At 41.2% G+C, this 7,113-nt stretch overlaps 1 non-coding gene across 1 annotated transcript; it reads right to left on the bottom strand.

Annotated features, from left to right (window-relative positions):
- Window positions 1-2,304: 2,304 nt before the first annotated feature.
- TRNAL-UAA (transfer RNA leucine (anticodon UAA)) lies at window positions 2,305-2,387 on the bottom strand. The gene has a single exon. It is a non-coding gene; the product is annotated as a tRNA-Leu (tRNA).
- Window positions 2,388-7,113: the final 4,726 nt, after the last annotated feature.

Raw genomic sequence — 7,113 nt, 5'->3', positions numbered from 1 at the left:
AAGGTATTTCGATGGAGAGTGGCCCTCAGAGGTACTTGACACCCCAGCCTACACAGTTCAATTTTCTGCTATAACGTTTCCATCTTTGCATTTTACGTTATTTGGTTTAAAAAAAAAATACAAATCTATTAGTTTTCTGTTGCTGTATGACACATTATCACAATTTAGCAGATTAAAACCATGCCCATTTATCTACTCAAAGTTCTGTAGGTAAGAAATCTGGGCACTGGGTGGCTGGGTTCTCTGCTTAGGATCTAACAAGGCTAAAATCCTTCACAGCACTGTATTCCAGCTCTCGCGGTGATGGTGGAATCCCTGTTTACTCACTGACTGTCAGCTGGGTGCTCTCAGCTCCTGGAGGCCAGCTGCATTCCATCAGTCCCCTCCATCTTCAGAGCCAGCAACAGAGACTCTACCTCACTTCAAATCTCTCAATTCCTTTCACATTTACAGTCTCTGACTCTAGGAAGAGCCCAATCTCTTTTAAGGGCTCACCTGATTAGGTCAGGCTCACCCCTGATAACCTCCCTTTCTGAAAGTTGACTGTGCTATATAACATACCCTAATTGTATTCACAGTCCAAGGGATTGTGCAGGTCTTATATACTAGTGGAAGGGCACCTTGGGAGCCATTGTAGAAATCTGCCTACTCAAGAAACAACAACAGAGGTTGGAGTTAAGTAGAAATTGCCAGCATCACCGACAATTAGAAGAATTTAATAAAAACAAGTGCCAGATACAACAGGTTCAGATCTTCCCTGTGGCAGAGATGGGCATGGATCTGCAGTTGACTCTCTTGTGAGGAAAACTACATAAGTTAACTTCTATAGGAATGGAACCCGGACATTGGTGTCATCAGCATTACACTCTAAACAGCGTTGCTAACTGACCACTAAGAAACTGCTGTGTTTTCTCTTTAGAAAGTTCCAATTTGTGTAAAATCTTTGTCGTCTCATTTCAGAAGAAACAAACCACCACGCATCCTCTCTCTACCCCATCCAAGAAACAAAGATAAGAAAACCCACCTTTGGTAGGGATGAATCTTGCCTCTCCATAGATATAGATAGACAGATACATAGATAGATACTTTAAACCTTACAACTGCCTTCCATGGGGTAGGGATTATTATCTGCATTTAACAAATGAAGAAATCAAGGCTCAGAGAGTCAGCGGGAAAGCCGGAATTAGAACATTTGATTGTTGAGTTCCAAAGTCCACGCTCTTTCAAATCATCCTAAAGATGCCAGGCTTCTGCTTCTCTGGATTTTAACTAGAACAGAATTTAGTCTGCTGGCATTTCAATTGATGGGCAGAATGTGGCTCTTCAATAACGGCGTTGGGATTATTGGTGGTCCTCTGGAACTAAAGTAGCATTGGATCTATACCTCGCATATTAAAACACGGAAAAAATCAAATAAAGATCTAAATATTAAAAAAATCATGGACATTCTAGAAGAAATCATAGAGTTCTTTTGTTACTCTTGTTGATCTTGTAGTGGGGAAAGGCATATCTAAGTCAGACATAAAACCAGAAGAAAAGGCTGATAAATTCAACTGCATAGCCCCAAGTGTACATGTTCAAAATTACCACAAAATTCAAAAGCAAATAACAAACTGGACTACTTGTGACATATCAAAACAAGGTTTAATTGACTCACATTTAAAGAGTTCCTACAAATAGTAAGAGAAAGACCTAACAACTAAGTAGAAAAATGAATAAAGGATATTAATAAGCAGTTCACAGAGAAGGACATACAGATGGCTCTTTGACATAAAAAGATGCTCAACAAAAGTACAACCAGAGAAATGCAAATAAAACTCCACTAAGGGACCATTTTTACAAGTCACAATGGAAAAAACAAAACAAAAAACCTCACATTCTGCTGAGGAGGATTCAACCATGCTTTCCAGAGTGAGTTGGAGGGACAGCCCTGGCAGGGTTGTGCTTTTCTGAATACAGCAATTTGGAAACAAAGAGAATCCCCCCGCGGGTGGTTCTCACTTCCTGGGGGCTACAGAGAGTTAGAGCTTCTTTTGTGTTGCCTGAGGGACAAATGGCCACCACGTTACCATTCTTGGAAGTGAAAGGCCTGGAGTATTAAAATCTCATTAGGCAGACTGCTGGGTTGTTTCTTATTTTAGCAATCTGATAGGACCGTGGTGGAAAATAATTCACGCTCTTATTACTGCCTGCTGAGGCAATTTCTTTGGGCTTGAAGACAAAAAAGCAGCGTAACGTTTTCGCAAACGGATAGAAAAAGGCTGGTATTTTCCCACGAATGATTCTGGAGAGGAAAACTTAATCTACCGAGAGTGGGGTTCGAACCCACGCGGGCACTAGCCCATTGGATCTTAAGTCCAACGCCTTAACCACTCGGCCATCCCGGTGACTGGGCTTCTACTTTTCGCAATTATTTTTTTATTAGAACCAATGTGTTTGCGCTGAGCATTAAGAAAATGCTGAATTATTTGTTTTTGTGGAATTGTATTAAAATATGAGGGGGATTATGATAGAGAAAATACAGCATGCTTTCTGTGCTTTCAGAAAGCGCCCACTTTTTTCGAACTCCCCTCATTAGATCACTCCTTAACTTCCAGATAAATCTTTTTTTTCACTTGATAGGAAAAGAAATACGAGAACGGGGAGGGAGGCAGAGAGTAAGAGAAATCACCGCATTAGCGCCACCTACTACCTCGGCTTCACCAAAGGCACTGTCCCAATTTTTCCTAAAGAGATCATTGTTTTGCCTGCTGAATTCAAGCCTCCGCTCCAGACCCGCTGAAGCATGGGAGGCAACAGCGCCGGGGTCCAAGGGACGTTATATTAAAACGAGCTCGCCTTGGGAGTAAATCTGGAAATCTCTGATGGACACAGAGCAGTTCAATTTGGTGACTTTGATTTTAATGATGAAATGCTTTAACTTTACAGAGCAGCATGTCCGCCAAAGGAACACACTGAGCTCGGTGCAGGCTACCCAGACGGTAAGACACCGCCCCGGGGCTCCAAGTTCTTCCCTGATAAGCCCGTTCTTGTTACAGTGGACAGTCTAATCCTTGAGGCCAAAAGTATCCTCCGGGGAGACTTATTACAAATGAAGATTCCAGAACTCCTCTTGTAATGATCCTAACTAAAGAGATATAGGGTGGACCCCAAGAATCTTAATTTTACCAACACTCCTAGGTAATTCTAACATCATTTGTCTGCTCACTACACTCAGTTAGTCGTGCTAAACGTTGTCATGGAGAACTAAAGAATCCCTGAAAAAAGCTCCCAGATGGGAAATTTTGAGTCTCTGGAGAAGACAGAGCTGAAATGAAATCCTGAAGCACAGGTTGGAATATAATTAATTTATGTAACAGTACTGAACGCCAGTGTGTGACACATCCCTCAGGTAACCAGAAGAAGCGCCACAATGTGAGAAGGTGGTGTCAGCTGTAGCAGACATGCAAAGTGGGTCTGAGGACAACTCTCCCCAGAATCTCAGTTGATGAAAAAGAAGCCCCTCACTTATTTGGGATATTCAGACTGAACGGGCCCGTAGCCAGATCTTTCTCTCCGCCTGATAAGTTCATGCACACAGAATGGCCCCCTCTAGTCCTTTGGCTGTCCAGATCTGAGTTCTGTCTCTGACCAGATCAAGGTTCCATTCCTAGAAGAGGAGATATGGCCTGAGAGATTCCTGCTTCTACCAAATGCTGAAGGAAATTCAGATCTGTGAGTGCTGGGGCAAGAACTGAGTTGGGATGGGGATGGAGATGAGTGGAAGGTTCCACAAAAAAACATATCAGAGATAGAATCAGATACAAAAGTTTTCAAAACACTTTATTACTGTCGTTCTTAACATGGGCTACACAGTAGAATGAGCTGTGAAGTTTAATACTTAAATGTGAAAGTGAAAAAGAAAGCTATTGAAAGTATATGAAGGAGAATATCCTTGGGTGCCGGGGAGCAGAGAGGAACTTTTAAGAACTTCAAAAGCACAAGCAATAAATTAAAATAATTCTAGTGTTTGCTTACATTAAAATTAAGAATATGTAAAATAAAGGACCAAATAGAAACATGAATAGATAAATGTGATAATAGAATATATTTGAATTGTCCAAAAATGGCAAGGGCTTAATATATATAGCAAGAGGCCACGAAAATCAGCAAGATCCAAATGAAATGGGCAAAGGATAGAACAGGCAATTTAGGAGAGAAATATATGAAGACTAAGAAAGATTGCACGAAAAATTCCAAAATCATTAGTAGTCACAGAAATAAAAAGTAAAAAGAGATATTACTTTACTGCCATTAGACTGGCAAAATTGAAAAGCTCAGTAAAATCAATTATTGCAGGACTAGGGACATAAGAACCCTCATGTCCTGCTGGTGGGAGCTTAAACTGACGAAGTCATTCTGGAGAACTTCTTACTCAAATGAAGGATGTTCACATCCTTTGACGGAGCTATTCTGCTCCTGGTATGAATCTTCCCCCACCCTATCCACCCCCTCAAATCTGACGCAAGTGCAGACAGTACACATGAAAGGAAGTTAATCACAGCATCATTTGTGGTCTTTTGAAATTGGAAGAAACCTTATTTTCGCTATTGGACAGTGGTTAAGTAAACTGTTGTAAATACATCCTTTAGAATATTAAGTGATGTCCAAAGTAACAGAGTAGATGTACATGCAGCAACATGGATGGCATTTAAAATTATAATACTACTGAAAAAGAACACTGGAAAAAAGAGATGAGGACTTCTGCTTCGACCTGTGAAGGAGTCACTGCTATGGGAATTGCTCTTCCCCTGTACACAATTTGAATGCTGGACATAAAAATGTGAAATGACCATTTTCAGACATTTGTCAGCTGTCAGTGCAGGACTTTGATCCCTGAGAGAAGGGAAACAAATGAGGTGAATCTTACAAAGATTTTAGCTTATTGCCTAGAGGCAGTTTCCAGGCCTCAGCAGAGTGAGGGGGACTTCAGACAGAGCCAGACAGAGACACTGAATTGGGAGCACAACGATGGGATTTCACAGTCTAACTGCAGTTAGAATAAGTGGGACAGAATACCAGAGAGGAGAAAGCTGTGCAAAGAGAGAGCTCCAGAGTCTGCAGAGGGATCTGCTCGTATCTTTGGTGTAATATTGATTGGTGCGTGAGTCGGGTTGAAACTCCATGAGGCTGGGGAAAGAACTACTGGAAAACAGCAAGCTGTAAAGGGCTGGGAATAGTCTTCACCAGCTATAGTGAAGCGACCTCATAATTTATGGGGCATTAGGTGGAGTTCTCACAAAGGTATAACCTAAGTATGGGAGCAAAATGAGCCCAACTAAGGTTTGGACCCACCCTAACAAAGTTTATAGGCAAGCCACAGTTGGATCAAATGAATCCCAAGGGAAATGTTATCTGAACCTGACAGAAAAAGGATCCTTAATGAAGTTGTAGAAAGTTTAGAAACACTGTTGCCTGCAGTATCACGGAATGGTGAAAACAAACCTATGAGCTGGCTAATTTAGCTAAAGACATTTCCAGACAGACTTGTGAAGGTGTTGCCTAGCCTTTTCTTGCTGTTTATAGTAAAATGTGAGATGAGAGATTTAAGTTAAGGGAAGAACTGTTAAATATAAATGAACCAGAACTTATAGAATTTGAAAGGAAAGCTATTTATTATTCCCAGCTGCTCTAGATGGAAAATGATGCTAAAATTAAGAAAGGACTTTCAGGCGAAAATCAATTCCAGAGCACTGTCAGAAAACGTGGTTTAAAGATGAAGCCAAGGGAGTGATTGTAAAATCCATTTTTAAGACCCCCAAAGTGAGTTAAGGTCATATCTAAACAGAAAAACAAACTCCTAAGCATCTTAAGCACCTGCCTTACAGATCCTATCCACACAACAAAAGTGGTCGTCCAGTAGCTTTATAGAAAGCCAAGGGAGACAGGGCTTATTTTCATGAGGTTTGCAAATGAGGCTTTTGTTTAACACAGAGGTTGGTAAACTTTTTCTTTAACTGTCCAGATAGTAAATGTTTCAGGATTTTTGGGCCACTCGGTCTCTTCTAAAACTACTCAAATCTGCTGTTGTAGCAGGAAAGCAGCTGTAAATAATACTAAATGAATGAATTTGGTTGTGTTCTAATTAAACTTTATAAAAATAGATAGCTGGCCAGATTCAGCCTATGGACCATAGTTTACCAACTCCAGATCTGAAGGAATAAACTCCAACAACTTTCATAAAATCACCTGTTTTTAAAGGGAATTGTAGTTGGACCCTGACGCCTTGAACTAAAAGGGATAGAGGACAGTGCAAAATGAAAAGAGGACTTTGGACCTCCCAGACTGCTATGGGAAGGAAGAAGGCTAAGAAGACTACTTGGCCGCAAGTAAGTAAAATTTCTTGTTAAAAGGACGGGTGTGTGGAACTGAGAGCCCAATTGGTGGAACCAAGAGCCCTGGAGAATCATTCCCGGACAGCACTACTGAGTCCTAATAATGTAGCATCGTGTGCCCACTGGATTCTAGAATTATAATGGACTAGCGTACCTCCTGGTTTTCTTCTTTTTGAATGGGAGTGTGTATAGAGGTTATCCTATGCCTCCTGTGCCTGTCCGTTGGGAGACAGGTAACTTGTATCTTAAGCATATAGATGTTCAAATTAAGAAGAATCTCACTTGAGAATTCCTCCCCAAGGAATCTCATCTGAAGCTTTACCTGATTCAGATGATGCCGTCCTGGACTTCAATGGACGTAAAGGAATCAGACTTGAAGGGAGTGAGTATATTTTGCATGTCAGAAAGACGGAATCACTGGGGGCCAAAAGTTAGAGAAAAATGTGGATAAAATCCAGGGCCTTGTTCCTGATATCACTCACCCTCAGAGTGAACAAATGAAATGAGAGCTTATAAGAGAAGGCAGACTCCTTGCTAGGCCTGAGGAATACAATGGTTGTCAAAACAAGCAAGGTCCCTACCCGACTGCCAGAGCCTATAGTCTAGTGGCATTCCTAGAGCAGTTTCCTAAAGGAAGTTGTCTCAACTCTACGTTCTCACTCTACAGCGAGAACGTTCTTCTTTGGTTCTGACTGAGGCCCAGGTACAGCTTATTAAACCCAAGGAAACTGCTGAAATA

Source organism: Equus quagga, chromosome 15 (genome assembly GCF_021613505.1).
Source record: "Equus quagga isolate Etosha38 chromosome 15, UCLA_HA_Equagga_1.0, whole genome shotgun sequence".
In the NCBI taxonomy this organism is placed as follows: Eukaryota; Metazoa; Chordata; class Mammalia; order Perissodactyla; family Equidae; genus Equus; species Equus quagga.
Note: the sequence above shows the minus strand (reverse complement) of the source record. Positions and strands in the feature narration are given on the sequence as shown.